General features: G+C 39.0%; 1 pseudogene; it reads right to left on the bottom strand.

The window, feature by feature from the left end:
* Positions 1 to 10,308: 10,308 nt before the first annotated feature.
* On the bottom strand, positions 10,309 to 11,333 carry LOC120538227 (annotated as a pseudogene).
* Between the last annotated feature and the right edge of the window lie 2,524 nt (positions 11,334 to 13,857).

Genomic DNA, 13,857 nt, shown 5'->3' with positions numbered 1-13,857 from the left:
TTATAGTCACATGTACGGAGGTCTTCCTTTTATTTACTGTACCTCTTACAAACCACAGGTTTCAGCCAAGATCTTCAGCTGTCTCTCCACCATCTCATCTTGGATGAATGTTCATCAGCTTAAACTTAACCTTTCAAAGTCAGCAATCTTGTACTTGCCCTCTGATTCTCCTTTCTCAGATCTGTCTCTAAGCATCTCCCTTGAAGATGTCGCCCATTCACGATCAATCATAATCAGAAATCTTGGTGCGACTTTTGACTCATTGCTCTCATTCATTGAACATATATCTTCAATGACCCACTCCTGTTGTTTCTTTCTCCTGTCACACACGTGCATATGGGAGACTTAACTAAGGGAAAAATACATAGTCAGGGGTTGATGAAGTGTAGTAATGTCTTTTCTCCCTCCTCTGCAGATCACCAGAAGGTAAGGCCACCTAAACCCAAAGACTTTTGTCACTTCTGTCTCCAGACCACGCCATCTTACTGACCTCACATTTGTTGGTCCCCATTGGACCCTCTTCTTCCTTCCCACCACCTATAAAGCCAGCCACTTGCCCCAGTCAGTCAAATCTTGGACTCAGTCTTTTTAGACTACTCTATATTCCTTTCATTTCCAATCATTGTTAATAATATACAGGGTGGAATCTCAAACCTTTCCCTTGTCTGTTGTGCTCTTTTACACTTAATCATTTCCAAGGGATTTGACCTATTTTCACTAAGTCACACAGCTTCTTTGTAAGGCACCGGTTCTCTCTTGGCTGAACTATAGAAACTTTCTCCTGGTGGGACTTCCTCCAAGTGCTGTCAGACCTCTCCATCTCCTCCAGAATGCAGCTTCTCGACTGGTGTCCTTGGTTCCTCGTTTCACTCCTACTACTCCTCTGCTTCTGTCTCTCCACTGGCTTACTGTTTCTGCAAGGATTAAATTCATAACTCTTGTTTTGATCTACAGTTCTCTGATTGGGTCTGCTCCTCAATATCTCCAATCTTTGGTCTCTCCATATGTCCCTTCAAGAAGTCTATGTTCCACCTCTGCTTGTCCACTGACTATTCCTCCAGTTGCTAGATGTGCCAAGACTGGAGAATGTTTCTCCAAGTTTATTTCAAAGCTGTGGAATGATCTCTCTGCACCTATTCATACTGCACCCAATTTATTTGTGTTTATATATCTTTTGAAAACGGACCTGTTCATGAGATATTTTGGATCTGACTGGCTTCTCTCATACAGGATTGCTGCTGTTGTGCTGAAAAAGCGTTTAGGATACTAATATTTGTCTTAGTCTTGTCACAGGTATAATTATGTAGTAGTAGTACATCTCAATCTTACTTGCTTGTTTATCTTGTTCTCTGTTGCTCTGATGCTTGCACCTTCATTCAGTAAGTATAACTACCTTACCTCAAAATCTCTGCATTACTCAATTAAAATGCAGAGGTAATTGGCAGGGAGGTGACAGATTACTGTTTGTTTCCTTTTTTGTTCCTTGACCCCCTCAGTCATTCCTGTAACAGCTTGAGCTCAGAATGCAGCACAGTTTAACTCTGACAAAAAATGTATACTGAAGGTGAAACTGTTGAGTTTTAGAACTCCGGGGAACTGTTCAAGGAGATACTGTATGGGGATGAAACCAAGTCAGGAAGACTGGCCAGTGACTACACTGTACAATTACTAAAGCAAGCAAAAGAGTTTTGTCACTTGCTCCCCAAGGGGCATAGGCCACATTTGAAAGTAAAGAGTTATTTTAAAGGTAATTTGCAGGATGTTTTCATTCCCTCAAGACAGAATGAGGAAAAATGGTGCAGGACAGCAGAAAGAATTATATAATAACTGCAATTCAAAAAAGGTCACAAAGGCAGTTACAATTGTTAGTGTATCCTTCCACATGTAGTTTTGTTTATTCAGGTCTGGCTCAGTATATGAAAGCACATCCCATGACTGAACACAGGACGATGTACGACCTGGCCTAGAGGTGTCCTAAGGATAAATAGGTAATGTCAGGAGGGGAAGAAATAAAGAAAACGCAAGACGACATGGCTTTATTTTGTGTCTGTTCATACAAATGAAAAAAAAAGGATACAGTAGGACTTGAAACTGCTCTCAGTGACAGGAACTGTAGGAGCATTTAGGTCTTTCAGCTTTCTGAAACTACACAGTCATGGAGGCAAGTCACTTACCAGTTCATTTCCTTTATTGTAACTAGTGGGCTTTGCCCCATGCTGGGTTCGCTCGCCAACAACCCCGGCCTGTGCTACGCACCAGTCACTTCACGTCTCTGCCACTTGCATATGTAGATTTTACTTTAACCAAACAACAAATCTTTTAATTCTTGTGGATAGGCCTCTTCATTGGGAAGAAACACATCTTTTCCCTGATGGCAACATGAATTAAACGATCTACAAGTTTAAATCCGAACAATATATTCAATCTCTTTTCACTGTTCTGTTATTTCACTGAGTAATAATTTCCGTTTGCAATCTTTACTATCATTTTTTGATACTTTCGAATTTTAGTACTTTCATTATCTCTAACCTGCTCTGCATGTGTATCGCACCAACGTTTTTGAATTCTTTACAACGTTCTACTTTGTCATCTACTCTTTGTCATTTATTTCCGGCTCCGGGCATGGTTAAATCTCTTGCGGGTATCTCTCTGAAATAGTCACGTCTCATCCCAGGCTAAAAAGTCTTGTCTCCTCCCAGGTTTTTTTTTATAATAGAGAAATATGTGGTATAATAACAGTGAATTGAAGTCAGAATCTAAATAAAGTGAGTAAAGTTTTGACATTTATGGATGGTGCCAGACTTCGAGGGATGTCAAATGTTGATTACTCAGACGTTGGACAGTCTTCCAAAATTCTTCCAATATTCTTCATCTTTCAAGGAGACATGTGGAAAGTGCTAAAGACAGATAAAGAGAAACTTAATTATAAATAAAGGATGTGCAGCGGTGACATACTAGATGCCCAACTCTGAAAAGACTTTAACATTAGTGTCACCTTTTCACTATCAAGCAATCAGCAATGCCAGCAGGTATCAGGATTTATAAAACATTAATTGAGGACTTTTCAATGGCTTGCTTTATCTTGCTTTCCTTATTTTTTCTTCCTGACATGTTTGCCATTTATATTGAATTCACATGACTAAATTAAGTTTAAGTTCTGGGGGCTTTTCTTGACCTTGACCTTGACTTCTAAGGACTGCTTTTCACAGCATAGTTTATTTAGGGCAAAGGAACTTATAAAATCAATAATTTTGTAGTTTTTAATTGATTTAGAAGAATGCAGGGATCTTTGCTGTCCCATTTGATGTTGTGATTTTTGCTGTTAATCAGTGGCAAAAAATTGCAATCAAGCATATTGATCAGGTTAGTTTTAAGGATAAAACATAACCTTCCATTATGTACATAGCTAGGCAAAGCTAACATTATATTGTAGCCACGCAAATACCTATGCAAACTTACAATTGACATTAACACATAAACACAATGATATGATAATACATAATTCTTTACATGTATATATTGCTTGTTTCAATACTTTATATAGTAAGTGGGAAGCAACTTCATTCACCATAATGTGGATAATGCAATGGCAGCCATCTTTAAACAAGTACGTTCACCACACATTAGCTATTAGATGATGAAGTGGTGAGAGAGATAGTTAGCCAATTAGAGACAGGGGATGATTAGGGGCCCGGAATGATGAGGCTTACGTGAGCAGTTTAGTTAGGACATTGGGAAACACCCTGCTCTTTAGGAAGGATGTCCAGGGATCTTTTATGACAACAGAGAGTCAGGACCTCGGTTTTATGTCCATATTTACAACACAGTGTCCCCATCACAGAATTGGGGCATTGGGATCCACGTTCAGACCACAGGGTAAGCAGCCCCTGCTGGCCTCACCAACACCTCTTCCAGCAGCAACCAAAGCTTTTCCTAGATGGTCTCCCACCCAAGTACTGGAGGGGCCCAAACATGATTAGCTTTAGGTGGATCACCAGTTCTGAAGGGCAAGTGGTACGGCTGCTTTTGGAAAAAAGTTTTTTTTTGCTGCAGCAGGTTAATAATGAAATAAATTAGCCGCAGTCTGCAAAAGATGTTCCGCAAACCTGTTACTAGTAGCAGAGCTCCAGCAAAGAAATTTGAAGCAGAAAATAAACATTTAACAGGTTTATAGTAACCAACATGAACTGTTTAGATCAACAGGTGGAAGAAAAATAAGAAAAATGTGTCAACAATGGCAGCAAAACTGAAACATAATCACTGTCACGTTAGATTATCCTTAGAAGCCAAGACATTAACACATACAACATGAAAACTGCTAGGAAGAATGGGAGCCGATGGTCAGACCTTTTTCATTTACAAATGGAAGTTTACTTTTAGAAATCAACCAGCTTTACCTTAAAGAAAGGTTATCCAAACTTGAATGAACTTATCTCAAATAAACATATACCACATTTCCTTTTCAAATCAGGGTGTTTCAGTTTATAGTTGACATGTTTTAAAATCCTGTCATTTCTATGCAGTTTATCATTTCTAATATCTGTTTAAATAGGTCTTATTCACTTGTTTTTGCCTGTCAATGTGCAGCTCTTTGTTATTTGCCTTTTGGGATTATGGCTCTAATTTCATTTCCTTCCTTTAGTTTTTTTCCCTTCATTCAGCCGTACAAATAACAACATCAGGATACAAAAGAAGGATAAAAGCAACTTGTCATATATTTATTTTCTTTTCTTTCAAAATCAATGTCAAGACTGATAAAGAAAATTCAGACAAAGAATACAAGCATGGGACATTTTACACATCCGAATAATTTATTAATAGAAAATGAAATATCAGTATAAATTTAGAATTACCATGGTGACGTGTATGCAAACATAATGAACAAATGATAAACAAAAATGAGACTGGCCAGGGAAATCAATGAGCTGCACAAAAATCAGTTTTGCAAAGTTCAAGTCACAAGTTGTGGGGCCAAGAGGGTCATCATATTATGAAGAAGTGCAAGGGGAAGTCTGATAAAAATGGGTAAGCAGCCAATAGTTGTTGCTCCATTAATGTTGGCTGCATGACTCATTTTGTGTCTACTAGTGTAAATAGTGATTAATTTTGTCTTTACAATGCTCAGACTCAGCTTGTTGTCATTGAGCCACCTTGTCAGAGCTTGTAGGAGGAAGCAGTAGAACTTTTCTGGAAGAAGCACAATTTACTTGAAGTGATTTAAAACAGGGCTTTTACAATGTCACTTTTTCTTTTCTATATTAAAACAGCCTGCAATGTTATAAGCAAAACGTACCTTACTTATATTTGTTTGTGTATTAGGATAAGAATTGCTTGAATATTCTGATAATTGTTTTAAATAAAAGCTGTCAAAGGCTAAATGGCATTGTAAGTCCAGAGTTTCATGAAAACTGCCATGTGGAATGTGGCTTGGTGCTATGCCGAGAAGAGATAAGAAACCATTATGGTTATAAAGCCATGTTTCTCTACATAGACCCCTGCTTCTAAATGAAAAGTTACACCAGCTCACTATAGCTTGTCCTGCTGCTGATCTCAGGAGCATAATTTAACCTTGTGAGCTTAGAAAGGTGAAGCTAGTCACCTTATCAAGGCAGGAAGAATGTAATTTTTATGCACCCCAGGGAAGAGGCAGTGCACCACCTCAGGCAACTTGGAAAAGTGACTGGTACTGGGCCACAAGCGCCCAGGGAAAAACGAAGTAAGGTCAGTCGATGAACTGGATAGGAGTCTTCTACCACCAACATGCCTGAGGGACACATGCAGCGCAAAGGAGAAAAAGATGCCAACAGTGCTTCCTGAGAGACTGAACATCTAACTGTATCGGGTTGTATGGTGCGGACTGCCACATCTTTGTTTGCTTTCACTTCCTCTTCCTCATTCACATTTCTGTTTACTGCCAGGTACTAAGTGCATTAGTTAGGCCAGCAGGTGAGGAAATGGGCACTCCAATAGATTTGTATACAGTAGCATGATATGATAATCTTTAAAGAAGCTTTAGAAATAACAGCATCTAAGGAGCAGTTAACAATATCCAGTACAATGTAAATTAATACCTCTGAGACTTCTTGGAAGAACTTTGTTGGAATCGGATCAAGCACACAAGTGTGTGACATAAGCAGAGAAATTATTTTCTGCAGTTCAGATGAATTTATTAAAACAAAGGTGTAGAACTGCAATACAAATATTGTAGCTCTGCAAGGTTTATGTTTGCTGTTTGCATTACATTACTTATTATATTATTTAGTTTTTCTTTAAAATATACAGCAAAGGCATCACTATTGGTTTTTGCTGTCTCTAAAATGAATTCTGTTGCAGAAGCTGAGTTAAGACAATCGATAGTAGAAAATAATACTCTTGGATTACGTGAATTTTCATTTATGAATTTAGGATTTATGTGTTATTCAGCCATACTATCATTCACAATTTCATAATGTACAATCAATGTTTTCTTCCTCCATTTTGTTTCAGCTTTACGGCATTAAACTTGCAAAAAAACTGGATAATATCATGAAATGTTTTTCTGAGGCTACTTTGTTAGCTGCCCTCTCAGTTTACAATTAAAATTTTCCACCTTAATATTTATATCAGTGGCTATGTCTGGACTGGTACTACTCACAGGCTAACTGGTAAGAATACTATCGAAGTACAAGGCAGCCACTGAATTAAAAAAAAGTCTTTTAACGTTTTTTCAATTCTAGGCACAAGTAACGATACACTAAAAAAATATACAGAAATGATCTGAAATTCCAAGATCTAAAGTCCATGTCAGTGCGATATTAAAATCTCTAGAAATGACCAAATGTGTATGATCAAAGAGTAGGACTTTAGGGACTTGCCAAATTTGACTTTTTTTTGTGTTATTTTGGCAAAAATAAGTAAATGGGATTGTTAAGCTTTGTTGGGTTGAATTGCCTGCTCTCATTAAAGATGTTGTACTGTGTTATGCATGCAACATGCAAACAGACACAGAAATACACACAGATATCAAACCATGAGTGGTCAAATTGTGCTCAGGTATGGCTGAACCATGCAAATGTCTTGAAAACATAAATTCAAAGTTTCAGACCCACTGCAATATTTTCTCTTTTACTACTGTCACAAGTACAACAACATTTATTTATATAGCACATTTTCATACAAACAGTAGCTCAAAGTGCTTTACATAATGAAGAATAGAAAAATAAAAGACACAGCAAGAAAATAAAATAAGTCAACATTAATTAACATAGAATAAGAGTAAGGTCCAATGGCCAGGGTGGACAGAAAAAACAAACAAAAAAAAACTCCAGACGGCTGGAGAAAAAAATAAAATCTGTAGGGATTCCAGACCATTAGACTGCCCAGTCCCCTCTGGGCATTCTAACCAACATAAATGAAACAGTCTCTTTGGATTTAGGGTTCTCACTGAAGGACTTGATGATGATGGTCACGTAGACTTCTGGCTTTTGATCCATCCATAATTGTTGGAACATCATGATGCTTTGAGTAGGTGGTGGTGGCGCAGGCCACCACCACAGAGAAACCGGAAAAAGAAACAGAAGAGAGAGTAGGGGTCAGTACGGTTTTTAGAGCCACCATGAATAGTTATGATGATGAATTGAACATACAGAGTATCAGGATTAAGTTAAAGTGAAGTTATAAAAAGGCAATGTTAAAGTAATATAGTATTACTCAGAGACATCATAAAGGTTTGGGGCAGCCACCCATATATTTTATCCTGGCTGCAGATGGTTTGAAAATAACAAACAGATCTTTACAGATCGGAGTCCACAGTTGAACTGAACTGTTGAATTAAGATGGCAGCTTTAAGGGCCAGTGAAGGAAATGATGTCATCAGGGCCAGAACCGGAAGTGACACCATCTGGATCGGATGTGAGACCATCAGCAGTGCCAGAACCGGACGTGATATCATCAGAGGCACCAGAAACCGGAAGTGACCTTATCAGAGGCGCTGGTCTGTACAGGATTGAAAAAGACAATTAGTGTACCTTGCCGCCCCCTGGTCAGGCATGGAATTACTATTATTCAGGCCCTTTAGTTGTGTCCTATTCGCACGTGTGTGACACTACATATCCATCCTTTATCCAACCCGCTATTTCCTAACTACAAAGTCACGGGGGTCTGCTGGAGCCAATTCCAGCCAACACAGGGCACAAGGCAGGAAACAAACCCTGGGCAGGGCACCAGCCCACCGAAGGGCGCGCACACGCGCACACACACACACACACCCACACACCAAGCACACACTAAGGACAATTTAGAATCACCAATGCACCTAACCTGCATGTCTTTGGACTGTGGGAGGAAACCAGAGTACTCTGAGGAAACCCATGCAGACACGGGGAGAACATGCAAACTCCACATAGGGAGGACCGAAGCTACATATTGTGAATATAAAAATTACATTTATGATGATGAGAATCAGAATCCCTTTTATTCGCCAGTACTTAATGTACAGGAATTTGACTTAGTAGATTTGGAGCTGCTTTTGTGCAGAGGAGAGATGCTGAGTATATTGGGATAAGGATGTTAAGGATAGAGCTTCCAGGAAAGAGGAAAAGAGGAAGGCCTAAGAGAAGGTTTATGGATGTGGTGAGAGAGGACATGCAGGTGATGGATGTAACAGAACACGATGCAGAGGACAGAAAGATGGAAGAAGATGATCTGCTGTGGTGACCCCTAACGGGAGCAGCTGAAATAAGAAAGAAACATTTGGATCTGCTTATAACAGAACATAACATCACATGCAACTAACATTAATAGCTTAAGTTAAAAATAAAAACTTCAAACAAGTACAATTATAGAGGAGATGTGATGATGTACAAGTGAAAGTGTGAGTGTGTATACATAATTCCCATTCATGTAGAGATGAGAAAGACTCATATGGAGGCTAAAATCTGGGAAGTGAAAGGAAGAAATTAACAGAAGAAACAAAAAAACTTACTGGGCTGTCCCTGTAACTAGGTGCATGGTAATGGATGAAGAGTGACACCCATCTAGTGCAGTGGATCCCAGCCTTTTCCATGCCCTGCACCCGTAGAAAATGTTTGATTTCTGTTTACACCTCCTATAAAAATAGTATCACATTTGAAGATGAATAAGTCAAATCTCTAATTTTTGAACCAAAAATGAGCCACACACAGTACTGCAGGGGAACAAATTTAACTAAAAAAATAAGCTTTTAAGACAGTGCATAAAATTTAAATATAAATTGAGTAATTGACCTTTATAAATCTCAATAATCTTGTAAATGTGTCCCCTGTGAAGCTTAGATACTCAACTGACAATCCAGAGGTTAGGGTAACCCGTAAACCATTAAGCACCATGAGGAAATGTCACATGATCAACGATCATGGGGTTTGGGTCATTGGAGACCTTTGTGAAATAACTGGGGTCTTTTGCACCGCTAAGCAGTGACACACAGTCGACAAACTTTGTCCCCCCAATAACACTTGTGCTGCAGTTCAAAAACAGATGTGTTGCACAGTTAAAATTGTGGAGCTACTGCTAGGACCACCGGCAGGAGAGGTGGGCTGAATGTAAGCAGCAGGTGTTGCATCCAATTCAGACACCCTTTTATCCCCCCTTGCAAAAATGTCAATTAAACCTCAAAATTCAGTAACGTTTCATGATCAGGGCTTGCACAGAAATCAGTAGTAGACCCCACTCTGCTCTACAGATCATTGCAAGGTCCAAACACCATCCTCATAAAAAAAGGCTTTATGAATTCTTTGTCCGCAACAAGGAACCCACAAGAACACACATTTCTGCAGCTCATTCACAGGTGACAACTGCACTTGCAATGCTTGAATCTTTTCATAGCATAGAACAGGGGCACTAACTAATAAATGACCTACAAATGATTGCACATGGCAAGGCACCAATTGCACCACAATAAGGTCTAAACATGGCATCTCTTCCTCTTTGTCGCATTCCCTGAAATGCCATCTCGTACCCCCCAAGGTTGTGAACCTTTGATCTAGGGCAGGGGTGGGCAATTATTTTTCCAAAGGGGCCAAGTGAGAAACTTTTGCAATGTTTAAAAAAACTAGCATCATAACGTAAAATAGCAGCATCAACTCACATTGATAAAGCACAGTAAACCAAACATGTCAAACAGTCAATCAAACAAGTGTGGAACACAGAATTATTGCACTATTTAAGGATCATTTATAAAAACAATTTAGAAAATGTGCATTTTTTTGCAGCATTTAAAAAATCACATCATAACTTTATTAGCTAGTTTTCAAAGACCAACATCACGTTAATTTACCTCAGTTCTTTTGGTGTTCAGTGAGAGAACTCTAGTCTGTTTTGGGCTTGAACAAGTGCACTGAAGTCAGGTTGAATATCTGAGGTGGATATGCGAAGTACAGCATACAAGTGATCATCACTGAGAGAGGATCTATATCTGGATTTGTTAAACTTCATCACTGAGAATGTTTGTTCACAGATGCAGGTAGATCCAAAGAGAAGCAACATCCTCTGAGCATGCCTCCTCAAGTGTGGGAAGATTTCCTCTTTGAGAGAGGAATAAAACTCTACCAGTGATACTGACTTAAAATGCTCTGCCAGTAGATTATCAGACTGCAGATCAAAGAGTTCAAACTGGACATCACTGGGTGCATTATCCACACTATAATAATAATGTGCATTTCACTCTCAACTGTTTTGAAGTCTTCAAATCTTCTTGAAAACTCACCATGCAGTGCCCCTAACATGGATGAATACTTGTGGAGGTGATCAGCTGATAGTGTGACTTCTTTCAGTGTTGGCATGTGATGGAGAATGTTGCCCTCTAATTGACTTGAAAGAAACTTCAACTTTCTCACGAAAGCTGTCACCAAGCTGTCCATTTTGTGTGCAAAGAGGCCCTTGCCTTGCAGCTTGGTATTTAGTTCATTCATTAGTGCAATCACATCAACAGCAGAGGCCAGATCTGCAATCCAGTGTGTATCTGAGAGCTCTGGAATGTCCTTGTCTTTCTTTTCACAAAACTCCTTAATCTCTGCTCTCAGGTCTCATACTCTCTCCTCTAACAGTGAAACAAACTGTCTGTAATTCAGTGCTCTTGGCCTGATGAAATTAACTATTTTAGTTACAACATCAACAACATGGCTAAGTTTTAGCACTGACTTTCACAACATCTCCTGATGAATGATACAATGCAAAAATATCAATTTCTGTTCTGGGTTAATTTCAGTCACTTTATCTTGCATCCGCCTCAAAAGTCCAACATTTTTCCCCGTCAGATCTGGACAGCCATCGGTTTTAACACCTACCAGTTTGTCCCATTTTAGTCCCAGCGTGTCCATGGATGCAATAACCTCTGTGAACAAATAGACGATGACTGACTGAGTGACAAATCACTCCCTGTTGTAGACCCTTTCATTGGCCGCATAGCTGCCAGCTCCATCTCAAAGTCTTTCGTTAATCCACGTACAGAGGTAAGTAACTGGGCTGTATCACAGACGTCACAGCTCTCGTCCAGAGCCAAGGAAAACAAGACAAAATTGTCCGTTTTCTTTTGCAGTTAAAGCGCCAAATTCCCAGCAATGTGATTGACCCGCCTCATTACGTTGTGCCTCAAGAGAGACACATTTGCAAACACAACTTTTTTTCTCAGGGCATATTAGCGCTAAAGACTCCACCAAACAGTCTTTGATGAACTCCCCATCAGAGAATGGCTTACTGTATCTTGTAATTTTGTGGGATATTAGAAAGCTGGTCATGACTGCTGCATCTCTGGATCAGTGGAGCTTTGTAGAAAATCCTTGTTGCTTTTGCAGTTTAGCTAGCAAATCTTCCGATGCTCGTGCCCACTCTGCATCAGTGAAATTCTTGTATTTTTCTCCGTGTTTACTCTCGTAATGGCAAATTTATAAATTATTTTTCCTTAATCACCGCAATATGTTCTCCACACACTAAGCATACAGCTTTACCTTTGATTTCAGCAATTAAATACTTAGAAGTCCACGCCTTGTTAAAAACTCTACATTCTGTGTCAATTTTTCTTTTTTTAATGTTACCTGACATATTTAAGGGCTAGGAGCTAATTTCTTGGAAGCTGTTCAACACATTTGCTGATGTGCATAAGTGCACTCAATTAAGAGAAACAATTGTGGCCTTCAAAATAAAAGCCATGTAATTGTATTTTTCGTGCACCTATCACAAAGTAATAGATGTCGCTACACTTTTACTACGAACTCACGTGGGCCGGTCAAAGGTAGTCAGCCGGCCAGATGTGGCCCGCGGGCCATAAAATACCCAGGTCAGATCTAGGGCATAGTTTCTTAAACTATGTGTCACAAACCATTTTGGGCTACAGATTGTGTAAATCTGTGTCATGTGGAGTCATGATTTTCAATTGAAGTCAATGTGAAAGGTCTCACGTACGGTTTATCAAGTGTTTGCGAAGAGTTGCTGTGGATATTTGTAGCAACTAACATTGTTCTGATTTGACCTCTAAAGGGGTAACCCCTAGGATAACTCTCAGCTGCAATTCTGGGTCTCAAAGACACAAAGAATACAAAATTTGATTGTGAGATTTAAAAAGTTTAAGAAACACTCATCTAGGGCTCAGGTGGTCATGCCACTAGTAAATCCAGGATCCTTTTTGGCTTTACATTACCCAAGAACAAGTTTCAAGACCATCTGAAATAAGATAGTATCCTCATACTGCTTTCTCTCCATTCCAAGACTTCAAGGGTGATGTGTGGACTGAGAAAAATGTGGACTCTGACAAATAAATTGACAGTAGCGAAAACCACCCAGGCCAACCGTACTCCAAAATAAAATGCTGAATTGGAAGATCTAGAAGACTCTAAGGAGCAAATGGTATGTCACATACACTTTTTTCAAATCAAACGTGTTGTTAATTGTAAAGAAATAAAAAGAACACATAAGAGCACATAAAAAAATAGGAGATCCAGGGGGAAATCACATTTAATATGGTGGAGAAAAACAAGGTATGCTAACACAGAGCATACCTGCTGCACAGTATGCAATAGGTTTGCCTATTGCCTATTGCTTTAAAATGAGTTGTATGTGACATTGAGATCTAGTGTCGAGTCTTTAAGTTTGAAGGACAGTGGGCTAAGAGGTACGCAGTGATTGCCGAGGTCACAGCTCTATTTCTGCATCAGCAAGTTTAGGAGAGAAAAAAAAATGATTGCATACATCAATTCTCAGGCATCTTCCAAAACTCTCTTATATGATTGCACCAGCTTAGAGCTCATGATAAAAAACAATCATACTCTTGAAACTGTACAGATCATACAACCTGCAATGACATGGTCTTCACAATAAAATATAATTCTGTAAAAAAAGTGGTAGAATCACAGTCAAATATCATTTAAGACAAAATGAATAAGAACTGTTCATCTTTCAGTGAGACAGAAGTAATTTTGTGATATCTGAAGAAGAAAGGCCACAATATTAAAATGCACTTCAGTTATGTCAAAAGTAAATGCAGCAGTGACAAAGTGGAATATTCTGGATGTGAATTGATTTGCTCAGTTTTATTGCTTTTCCATTTCCCTTCGAAGTTCACCTTTGATTTCTTGGGACGGTCGCCTCATGATTCTATAGCATTCCTTCATGCATATATTTATACTTTTAATCACATGCTAAATATGTACTCAGATTAACTTAGCACTTCAGATAGCAACCGCCCACCTGTGTACTTAAATCAGACTGAAGTGGCGGTGACTCACTCATCTAACTGTAAAACCCTATCTGCTCGATTATACATGCTTGCCCTGCATTGAATTTTTAAGTTGATCTACCTCAGAAATGTATGTGGTGCTGAATATTGATGTCATGAGGAAGGAGGCAGCC

Source organism: Polypterus senegalus, chromosome 10 (assembly GCF_016835505.1).
Source record: "Polypterus senegalus isolate Bchr_013 chromosome 10, ASM1683550v1, whole genome shotgun sequence".
Taxonomy (NCBI): Eukaryota; Metazoa; Chordata; class Cladistia; order Polypteriformes; family Polypteridae; genus Polypterus; species Polypterus senegalus.
This window is presented reverse-complemented; position numbering and strand designations above follow the sequence as displayed.